The sequence below is a fragment of the Cebus imitator genome, unplaced genomic scaffold (genome assembly GCF_001604975.1).
Source record: "Cebus imitator isolate Cc_AM_T3 unplaced genomic scaffold, Cebus_imitator-1.0 Scaffold292, whole genome shotgun sequence".
NCBI classification, from domain to species: Eukaryota; Metazoa; Chordata; class Mammalia; order Primates; family Cebidae; genus Cebus; species Cebus imitator.
Window position 1 is genome coordinate 2,641,991 of NW_016107607.1, and position 12,794 is coordinate 2,654,784.

Below are 12,794 nucleotides of genomic sequence, written 5' to 3' on the forward strand. Positions count from 1 at the left end.
GGTAGGGCGCTGCCTCACCTGGGAAGTTCAATGGGTTGGAGGACCCCCCTCCTACCCAATGGAGGCCATTGAGGACTTTTCCAGCCACTCCAGCACTCCAGTTCAGATACCACACTTCTCCCATGGTCTTTACAGCCAACAGACCAGGAGATTCCTACTGGGCCAACAAGCGCTGTGGGTTTCCAGCATAAATGTGGGCAGCTATTTCAGCTGGCACTGCGGGTTTCAAGCACAAACCTGGGTGGCCATTTTAATTGGTATCGGGAACACCTGCGAGACAGAGTCACCCATTCCCCTGAATAAAAGGGGTCACACACATGCATAATAAGTAATCATATATCCCATGTTCACTCTTAGTGAACATTACTAGAGTTGAGACTTAACATTAAAATGCAGTAAAATTAGGCTCTATACATCAAAAAGGTGAAACTTTGGGCACCAAGGTGCTCTGTGCTCAGCATTCATAAACTGACCAGAACCAGTCCATGGTTGATGGTCACTTATCAAGAAGGAATGCTTTGTAAGCTGATCAGCTGTCATATCAAAACTGTGAAAAGGGAGGGCAGTCTGGCTGCAACATCAGGCAGTTAGGTGATAGAGTCTTCTGTTCTTTGCTTTCTAGGGCTGGTTTCTGTTTAACCCTTATGAAAAAAATGTCTAGTGATGGTTATTGAGGAAGGGCATATGCTGGCTGAGATTGACCTCCTGTCTTGTCATGGCCAGGAAACTTAAGTTTAGAAGTTTTTCTGTGGTGTTCTTGGCCAAGAGGGGTCCATGCAGCTGGTTGGGGGGCTTAGGATTTTATTTTTATTTCATATATCCATTGTGTTCTTTATTTTGGTTATTCTTCATTCTTGTAGTTTCCAGGACCTATCATTGGTTCTGTTTAACAAGCATTTTCCTTTTTCATGGGTGTGATCACTTCTCTTATCATTCTGAGAGCATGACATACTTAAGTCTTTTTTCGTTTGCTATATTTACTCTGTTTCTTCAGAAGTTAGCTTTTGTGTCTATAGATTGCGGTAAGTTTCTTACATGCTATCTGTTGTTCAAATATTAATTGGTATTTCTTCTGTGTGTGCTTATCTTTGTTTTCAAGACTCTATTAGACTGCCTATAGATGTTGTTTTGCAAATAAACTTGTCCTTGAAAATTATGGGAAGAAACAGTATGTGGCTAGAAGGGGTGTGTCGACAATGTGTATTCTAGGTGTGGCTGCTAACTATTTCTACTTATTCTGAGCAAAAGGCAGCAACAAAATTTTATAAGAACTGCCCCTCAGAGGCATAGCTATCCAAGATGCTCTGAATACAGCTCTCCATTATTTATGCTGAAATTCCCAAAGGCTCTTCATATCATTGCCTCTGAGTTTGCAAATCTCTGTTTTCACAGTGTTCTTCATGTATATTTTGGACTACTGTTGTTTATTCTAGTTTTGTTTTTCTAACTATAGTGAATACGATTCTCAGTCTACAAACTCATGTGCACAAGAACTATTACATATTTTATTTCCTATATATCAACTACCTATATCTTTGAACCCAGTACTTTTCCTTGGTAACTGCAGCGTGTGTGTGTGTGTGTGTGTGTGTGTGTGTGTGTGTGAATTATAATTCTAAGTCCCAGCTCTGGTCACGACACCTCATTAGTACCAACACAGAAGGGCTGCTTACATCCCAAAAAGTGTCACTATATATAATCAGGATCAATATTAGGGTTGCCTGCCTTACCTCTTTGCAAAAGCTATACCCAAGTGGGCATAGCATAGCTAGAGGGGCACTAATCACATTTAGCATCAATATAACAGTACGCCTAATTGGCATATATGTGAAACCTGTACTGAAGGATGGAAATAACAGAGCTAGTTGTGCACTCAATTAGCATACATAACACAAATATATTAAGGTTTTCTAAGTCTAAGAACCCTCAGGATATGTAGCTTGATGGCATGTGTTTCCACTGCCACACTTTATACAGCCCTCCACTCTTCTAAGGCTTGAATGTTGTGCCTCTAGCTGGAGACTCCTGAGCTCGTTTGGAAAGAGCCTTCGTACCAGAGCTCATCCACAACAATGGCCTAAGTAACCACAGGAGGAAAGTACATCCACACCTTAAAAGCAACCAGTGGGCCATTGTAGGCACCCATCTAAATGTTAAAGTTAAATCTAAGATGAAGGTTAAGATACCTTTTACCCTTGCCCCAAAGAAATATGCCTGACTGTGGTGTGTATTAATAGGAGTATTTATTTAGATTAGAATTTATATTATATAATCTTTTGTTATACTGAGTAATTCCATAATAAATGTAAGTAATTTGAAAAAAAGTACCTCTGCTCAGTTTCCCTTTGTTATGTCAAAGCCAGGGGGATAAATGTGACAGGATTCCTTGTAGGTCTTAGACATGCTAAACTCGAGCTTTAACTGCTATGCTTTGTGAACTTATGATTTAACCAATTAATAGTTTTGTGAAATTATTAAGAGCATGGGTTCTGGGGCCTTTGAGTTCTAATCCTGGCTCTGCCATTTAGTAACTGTAACTCAGGCAAATTATTTAACTTCTCTGTTTCTCAATTTCCTCACTCGTAAAGTGGGTATGGTAGTAGTACCGAGCTCATAGGGTTATCATGAGGACTAAAGAAGTTGTTACATGCACAGTCTTAGAACAGTACTTAGCACATATGACTTCTCAGTAGCTGTTATCTAATACTGTTATTATTTGATCTTTTGCTTTATGTCAGCCTTCCCTCTAAAGCTTTGCTGTCCAATACAGTAACTAACCACATGTAGCTATTTAAATTTAAATTGATTAATACTACATAAAATTTAAAATCCAGTTCCTCAGTCACAGTGGTCAATTTAAAATCACTCAATAACCATATGTGACTAATGGCTAATATTTTGGACAATTTACACAGTCATCTATTGGTACCTGTGGGAGGATTAGTTCCAGAATCCCTGCAGATATCAAAATTTCTTAAGGAATTCCCCAGAAGCCCAGGCAACCAAAGCAAATATGGACAAATGGAATCACATCAAGCTGAAGAGCTTCTGCACAGCAAAGGAAACAATCAACAAAGTGAGAAGACAACTCAAAGAACAGGAGACAATATTTGGAAGCTACCCATCTGCCAAGGGATTAATAACCAGAATATATAAAGAGCTCAAACAACTCTATAGGAAAAAAATCAAATAATCTGATTTAAAAAGGGGCCAAATATTTGAACAGACATTCTTCAAAAGATATGCAAATGGAAAACAGGTATATGAAAATGTTCTCAACATCAATGATCATCAGAGAAATGCAAATCAAAATTACAGTGAGATATCATCTCATCCCAGTTAGCATGACTTTTCTCCAAAAGAAAGGCAATAACAAATGCTGGAGAAAATGCGGAGAAAAGGAAACTCTCATGCACCATTGGTGGGAATGTAAATTAGTACAACCATTATGGAGTAGAGTTTGGAGGTTCCTCAAAAATCTAAAAAAAGAATTATCATATGATCCAGCTATCCCACTGCTGGGCATATATGCCCCGAAAAAAGATTCAGTATATCAAAGAGATATCTGCATTCCCATATTTGTTGCAACACTGTTCACAATATCCAAGATTTGGAAGCAACCTAAGTGTCCATCAACAGATGAATGGATAAAGAAAATGTGGTAATTTTATACAATGGAGTACTATTCAGCCATAAAAAAGAATGAGATTCTGTTATTCACTACAACACGGATGTAACTGGAGGTCATTATGTTACGTGAAATAAGCCAGGCACAGAAAGACAAACATTGCATGTTCTAACTTATCTGTGGCATGTAAATATCAAAACAACTGAACACATGGAGATAGAGAGTAGAAGGATGGTTACTAGAGGCTGGGCAGGGTAATGCAGTGTGCAGGAGGGGAGCTGGTGGTGGTAAATTACTACCCAAAAAAATAGTGTGAAAAATGAATAATACCAAGTACATGATAGTACAACAGGGTGATTATAGTCAAAATAATTTAATTGTATATGTTAAAATATAATAAGCCTATAATTGCATGGTTTGTAACACAAAGAATAAATGTTTGAGGGAATGGATATCCCATTTTCCATGATGTAATTATTACATTTTGTATGCCTACATCAAAATATCTCATGTGCCCCATAAATATATACACCTACTATGTACCCACAAAAATTAAATATAAAACACAAACAAAAACAAACCACAATTACATACAACTTTGCACACATGGGGATGGCTCTACTCAAAAAGAGGAATAATAGCAAGTATTGGTGAGGATGTGGAGAAATTAAAACCCTCATATGCTGTTGTTGGGAATGTAAAATGATGTGGCCACCATGGGAAATGGTGTGGTAACTCCTCAAAAAATTAAGCATAGAGTTACATATTACCCAGCAATTCTACTCCTTGGTATATACTCAAGAGAATTGAAAATACATGTTCACACAAAAATTTGTACACAAATGTTCATGGCAGCACTATTCATAATAGCCAAAAAAAATAGAAACAACATAAATGCCCATAATCTAATAAGTGGACACATCAATTGTAGTATATCCATATAATGGATTATTATTTAGCTGTGAAAAAAATGAAGTACTGATACATTCTATGACATGGATGAACCTTTAAAACATTATGCTAGGTAAAAGGCCAGACAAAAAGCCATATATTCTATAATTCCATTAATATGAGATGTTCAAGATCAGGAGATAGAAAATAGATTAGCAGTTGCTTAGGGCTGGGAGGCAGGTTTTAGAGAGAAATGGGGAGTGACTGCTAATGAGTACAGGGTTCTTTTAGGGTAGATGAAAGTATCTGGAATTAGTGTTGTAAGTTGCACAATCCTGTGAATACACTAAAAAACACTGAGTTATATACTTCCAAAGGTAAGCTTTATTGTATGTGAATTATATTCCAATAAAACTGTTGAAAAGATTGTACTGTTTATTTAAGCTCATACTTCATCCGTAATTTTTTTCATTTTTTTAAAAAATTGCATGTAGAAATAAAAACGTATTTTTTATTAAAATGTACTGTAATTGGTTCATATATGCAAAACAGTTCCAACATGAATAGTTCTGGGGTTATTTTTGTTAAGCAATTAACAAAAACAGCAAATTAAAAAACAAAACAGCAAAATTGCCAAGTTCACCATTACACCATTCTTCTTTAAGGGCGCTTTTTTATTATACTGTACTATGTTGGTGATTGTTGCTATCTGTGTCTCACTCTCCTCTACTAGAGTTTGAGCTCCTTTAGAAGATGGATCAAGTCTCAGTTTTGTATTTTAGGGCTGATCTCAGTGCCTGGAACATCCCAGCTATTCATTAAATATCTATTGAATGACTGAATGAATAAATAATAAATTATAAGCTCTATATCAGTCAATAAAAATTTCCAACTTTATCTGTTCTCTTCTTTTTCAGGATTAGCAATCACTGATACTTCCTGATTCATAAGAGCTCTATCAGTCATCCAAAAGGCATAGAAATATAAATTTTGGTAATTTTTTGGATAAAATAGTCAATTGGAATATACATGAGGCTGCCTAAATGCCTTAAAATTACAAATAAGAATATAAGTCTTTTAAATATCTGGAAGGAAAAATTCCCCTTGCTCTTCCTTTTTCAAAATACATACCACATCTAGTACAGAGTGCTAAGCTGTTAAAATTACTGAATTAACAACTTGGAAGCTGAGAGAATGAAATCTTAACAAATGTATGATAAGAAATATTGTATGTCACTGGGATTCTAATTTTAACATATGGCGATTTAGTTTGGGCTAGACTGTCTGGTTCTTTTTAATTGATGAGAGACATGCATGGTTCGTGCTTGTATTAGTCAGCTCAAGCTGCAATAAAAAAATATCATAGGCTGAATGGCTTAAACAACTTAATAACTCAATTAATTTCTTACACTTCCGAAGGCTGGAAGGCTAAGACCAAGGTGCTGGCCAATTTGGTTCCCTGGTGAACACTTTCTTCCTGGCTTGCTGACAGCTGACTTCTTGCTGTATTCTTACATGATGAGATGGGGGCAGGGGTGGAAGAGAGAAAGCTATCTGGTTTCTTCTTTTTTTGTGAGACAGGGACTCACTCTGCCACCTAGGCTGGAGCGTGCAGTGCAGTGGTGCGATCGTGGCTTCTTGCAGTCTCAACCTCCTAGACTAAAGCTATCCTCCCACCTCTGCTTCATGAGCAGGTGGGACTATGGTTGTGCACCACCATTATTTCTGCTTATGAAGGCACTAATCTCCACATGAAGACTTTACTTTCATGACCTCATTTAAACATAATTACCTTCCAAAGGCCCCATCTCCAAATACCATCACACTGGGGGTTAAGGCTCTGACATAGGAATTTGGAGGAGACACAATTCAGTTCATTGCAATGTCCTAACAATCTAATAAATTGAGGAGAATTCATTAATTGAATCAGTCAATGAAGCATTTATCAAGCACCTACTATGTACTAGACTGTGCTTCAGGTCCTGGGAGTATGACTGTGAACAGAAACAGCAAAAATTTATTCTCACTTCACAGAACTTTTATACCTGACTGCATCTGATGGTTTGCTTCCCTACATAATCACCATTTCTCAAATTTGTTTCTATATTTCTAGCCAGATTGCTTCTACATAGGGCCTTGACTATTAACCCCAGAGATTATGAACTGGTAATATTCCATAAGAAAAAATAATTATGCTTTTGAGACCATTTTTTTCTGTGAGGGTATGAACATATAATGGAATATGTTGTCAAGTACATCCTAAGTAAAAAGTACTTTTTTGAGGAATGTTTTCTTTTCATTATCTCTTCCCTTATAAGAAATGTGGACCATCTATCATCTATACAGGTGGCGAACTCTGCCATCGGTCTGGTTGGATGAACTCATAACTGAAACTCTGGAATCATTTTTCTAAAGGTTGATGATATGGAGCTTCCAGCACACTCTCTTCTGACTGGCCTTGAGTATGCTCCCCTATATAACCATGGGAGTGAGTGTAAATGACAGTGATGAAGGAATACCATCTCCACTATCCTTTCCAGTCCAACATGGTAAATTGGAGATAAAATTTTGAAATAAGTACTGTAAGTTGGTTAGCATGTCAGGTAAAGCACACACATGTACACATATATACCACTGTCTTTTATGGTCACAGAGGAAATATGGTACTGTTTTTATGAGTTTTTATACAGAACTGAGGATTTTTCACATTTCCAATAGTTTGTTATAATGTTCGGACATACAGAAAAGGTAAAATAATTTTACAGTGAACATCCATATTCTCACCACCTATATTCTATAATTTACATTTTACTTTACTGGCTTTATAATATACTCTTCCATCTATCCATACCTTTATTCATCCATCAATCTAGAACTGAAGATTTAACATCCTTTCTACAGGCTTCCTCAAAGTACTAGGTGCACAAATAGACCTCCTGGTTGCTATATTCTTGCCTTATGCTCTTCTTTGAATTTAATCTCTTTCATTCATCGAATTGAATTTAGTTTTCAAATACTGATGGCTCTGTAAAAATGAATTTATCTATTAAGCTCTTGTCTAATTGAAGCGAATTAACCTGGTTGAAAGGCTTCTGGTGATTTATTTGTTTAAACATTTTTGCAGTTGCTCAGTATGTGCCCAGAAGTTCAGATAAAATGTGAACTTCTTTCATCTTAATAAATAAGATATACTTATAATAATAATTCTATTAAATGTCACTTCTTATCCCTGGGTACTCTTGATTTAATCCAGGACAGATCTATTGCTGCCAGCATCTTTTTGTAGACTGTACATGTTAAATTAATTATGAAATTTAAAATATGATTATCTATATTCATATTTGACTTGATCTTTGTCCTTTTCACCCTTTCAATTTGTTTTTGTATACTTAGCTATTATTCACCTCAGTGATAATATTGAGTGCAAAAGGCATTAGAGAAAGGATTAAATATGGAAAGCCAAGATTATAATATCAACTCCACATCCTAAAATATACTTATGATTTTTAACACACTGAACTTATGTTTCAAAACATCATCCTATGATAAAATGTGTATGTGAAAGTGTGGCAGGCCAGGTCTCATTAACAACTGTTTCAGTCCTGACCGAGTGGTTAAGTATTAAAAGCCAGTGCCCTTATACAAAGGCTGGGATGTAACAAAAGCCCATCAAGAGTTTTGCCTCAGCCTTTCCTGGGCCTTAAATCATGACAAAATAATGAAGAAATTCTTAACGGGACCCATTTAGGATTAAAGAAGTTTATTGGAGGTCTGAAGGAACTCCTCAAACCTCCGTGATTTAGCAGGAGACGAGATAATCATAATCATGACAGCACCTGGACCCATTTAAATTAAATAAATTCACCTAGGCTCTAGCGGAAGGTCTCCAGGACTCAGACTTTAATTATAGATTAAAAGAAGTTAATCACTGATGTCTTTAGATCAATGCACCCTTACCTGTATACATATAGCTTAGAAGGTATATAAGCTCTGGAAAACTTTGTAATTTTGAGTTGGTCTGGTGGTAATTTCCAGGCCTTCTCCCTGTAACCAGGTACAGCAGTAAAAACTCTCTTCCTCCCCAGTTCATCTGCATCTTGTTACTGGGCCATGGAAAATAGAGCCCAACTCTCAGTTTGGTCTGGGAACAGATCTGGTGAGCCAGCCAATAGATAAGGACAGTGCTGCATTCAGCAGCTGGCAGCTTGAGATGAGACAGGCTTCAGAAGGATCCAGCAGCTACCAGGTGAGGTTCCCCCGGAGACCCTCCAAAAGGCTATTCCTTGTGCAAATCTGCATGTGTTTTTCACTACTGCGGGAGAACAGAGATCAGAAGTAGACACGCTCAAAGGGTGAGTTAACTCTTTCTGGCATATGCCAGGAGCTTATTGTTTTCCCATCTGGGCTTGTTAAGCCATTTGTCTGGTACCCCCAAGGGAAACAATATGGCTCACTCATACCCCTGCTTTGCATTTTGGTTGAGATCAGGTTTTGAGTTGGTTTTGAGTCTGTTTTGCCTGAGTGCACTCCCCTTTGAGTTGTCCAAACTTTGTCTCCACTTGTTTGTGTATCTGCTTATTTCTTTTGATACCATGTAAACTTGAAAATGGGAGGTATTGGGTCCATTCCTGCTGAGAGGCCTCTGGGAAGGAAAAAATATTTTTAGGAGTTCAATGGTTAAAAGTCAGCTTAATTTAAACTAACAAAAAACTAACAAACAAGATGTTATATGTGTGTGTGCATGTTTGTATTTAAAAGGCCTTCGTGTTTTTGTTTTTGTTTATTTCTCTCTAGGACCTTGTCTTTTTGAACAAAAGTTTTTTTCTTCTAAGTTGACTGAATTCCCTTTTCTTCATTAATAGCTATTACAACAGAAGCTACTCTGGGGTTTTTAAGAAAAAAGTATAATTTAGACACTTAGAAATGTCTTTGGGAATTTTTTTTTTAAGTGCACTGTAAAAGCATCACATGGTCTAGCCTCACAATAATTCTCCCTTTTTAAGAACCCAGGATCCAGTGTGGGCTCTACCCAGATCTCAAAGATCTAGTTAAAAGATAGGAAAAAGGAAGTCTCATGAACCTATAAAATGTTCTTCTATTGGCATGTCTAATATGTCTATGTATTTATGTCTTCTGTATACCATGTTTCACTACTGAAAATATATAAAAGAGTTACAAGCCCATTCAAAAGTGGGCAAAGGATATGAACAGACACTTTACAAAAGAAGACATACGTGAGGCCAACAAACATATGAAAAAATGCTCATCATCACTGGTCATCAGAGAAACGCAAATCAAAACTACATTGAGATACCATCTCACGCCGGTTAGACTGGCGATCATTAAAAAATCTGGAGACAACAGATGCTGGAGAGGATGTGGAGAAATAGGAACACTTTTGCACTGTTGGTGGGAGTGTAAATTAGTTCAACCATTGTGGAAGACAGTGTGGCGATTCCTCAAGGACCTAGAAATAGAAATTCCATTTGACCCAGCAATCCCATTACTGGGTATATATCCAAAGGATTACAAATCGTTCTACTATAAAGACACGTGTACACGAATGTTCATTGCAGCACTGTTTACAATAGCAAAGACCTGGAACCAACCCAAATGCCCATTGACGATAGACTGGATAGGGAAAATGTGGCACATATACACCATGGAATATTATGCAGCCATCAAAAACGATGAGTTTGGGTCCTTTGTAGGGACATGGATGAACCTGGAAACCATCATTCTCAGCAAACTGACAGAAGAGCAGAAGATCAAACACCGCATGTTCTCACTCATAGGCGGGTGTTGAACAATGAGAACACATGGACACAGGGAGGGGAGCACTACATACTGGGGTCAGTTGGGGGGAAATAGGGGAGGGACGGTGGGGGGTGGGAAGCTGGGGAGAGATAGCAAGGGGAGAAATGCCAGATGTAGGTGATGGGGAGGAAGGCAGCAAATCACACTGCCACGTGTGTTCCTATGCAACAATTTTGCATGTTCTTCACATGTACCCCAAAACCTAAAATGCAATAAAATAAATAAATGGGAAAAAAAAAAAAAATTAAAAAAAAAAAAAGAGTTCTAATTAATTGGCTCACAAAAAAATAAAAGCACCTAAATACTTTAACAGTAAACAGGAAAGACTAGTCAGATGCTTTTTCAAGTTTATGTGACTTAAGTAAAATCTTTAATAATAAGCTAACTTTAAAAAATATTGGTAAAGTAATAGTAGAAATGTCTCAAGAGCTTCCAGCATACCTTTTCTTGCATTTATTGATCAAGCAATATCATACTTATCTCTGCCAAGTAGTATAAGGTGTCAAAATTTGGCATAGAGGCTACAAAACTATAACTCAGCCCAAACAGAATGATCTTTGCTTGTGTAATTCTTTAGTAAATGAAACATTAAATGAAAAATTAATAAACATTAATATTAATAACATTAATATTTAATGAAGATAACTACATCTTGAATTATTTAGTGAAATATCCTAACTTTTAATCTTGTGGCCTTAGGAAGGATAGTCCACACACATGAAGAAAGTTTGTTCTTGGAAACAACTGTTATCATCTTTGTTTCAAAGCTAAACTATAAGCTAAGTTAATGAACAAGAATAGCTTCTAGGTTAGAAGCAAGATGGAGTCAGTTTGGTCAGATCATTTTCACTGTCTCAGTTATAATTTTGCAATGATGGTCTCATAACTTTATGACTATCACAGTTTTCATAAATAATCCAGGTAAATCATTAAAATAAATAATTAGATAAATATAATGAGATAAATACTAATAGACAAAATTATCATAATTTAGAATCTTACCTTATGGTCAAACATTAAAATTGGGTAAATATGTCTATAAGATTTTATAAGAATTTGGTTTAACATTAATAGTACACTAGTGTAATGGTGAAATTTTGGCCAATTTGGTAAAAAAATTATACAGAGAGCATGTTCAAACATGAAATGGTATCTCGTTTTCTTTGGGCTATGTTTGTATAAATATGTTATTGGTATGTGTTCCAAGATTATAAGAAACTACTAAAATTCTGATATATATCAGTGTACATTATCAGTAATAATTATAATTGTTATGTTAAATTATTGTGTGCCACAGAGGTAACAGATATCCTTATCAATTGTGTCTTTAACTATGGCTACCCTTAAATTTTTTGTCATCCATAAACAATTATCTTGTTTTGCTCCTCTTTAGAAGGTGGTTTTATAATCAACTATAAAGCTCTAACAGGTGCTCTTGAATACATATTTCTGATAACTTTGAGGATTATGACATCAGAATAGAAAAAAAAAAGTTCAGGATTTTTGAAGAGCTAAAATGTTCATTATTATCAAGCAGGACAGGAATTAACTGCGTGAACTGAACTAATAGAAGACTAAAGTGATATTTTTTACTTTTTGCTTAAAATGTTGCTAATCCTTTGTTTTGCTTTTCAGAGTCAAGGAAGCTTTTGATCTATTAACAGCTTTTAACAATTAAGTAAAGTATATTATTATGAAAAAAAAAATTGGAGCACACTTGTTTCTTTCTACTCATTTCTCCAGAATTTGGAAACTATTTGTGAGTATTCTTAACTTGTGGCAAAAAGTTTTGTATAAGTGGAATACAGTATTGCAATAAGTATTGTGCAATAAGTGCAATAAGAATCTGTTTTCCTTTGTAACAAGACACAAATGGAAAAACTGGTTGTTTTACCAAGATTTTGGGTGGAATGACATGATTTCCTTTAATGAATCAAACTTGACTTTTTGATCCAATAAAGCCCTTGGAAAACTGGCCTCACATTTTGTGTACATAGTCCCTGTACAGGATTTCTGATTGGTGGGAAGGAAAGAACATCACTATCTGACAGGCCAGGAACCCCAAGTTATCATGGAACCTCAAGAGGACAGGAATTCACCCAACTTATAGGTATTTGGTGGTACAAATCCATGGCTCGGCTCAGCTTTAAAAGGTCTTATCTTAGATTCCTTTTATGGAATAAAGTTCCATGAAAGCCAATTTTAAAGGCCTATGTGAAAAATAATTATTCTTGCTGTACTGTGTACAAATAATCAGGCCAAGTATAATAAAGCAAACGAGTCCTACCATAATTTGTCTCTTAATAAAAATGGGAAACTAGAGAGAGAAAAAGTATGCTTCAAAAATAATAGTATACCTATTGTTAAATTCTAGTCTTGCCTGATGTTTTTCAAATTCTATTATTTTTTGCAGTTTGGATAACATTCCAAAATAAAGTTTTCAATTTTTTTCTTTTTC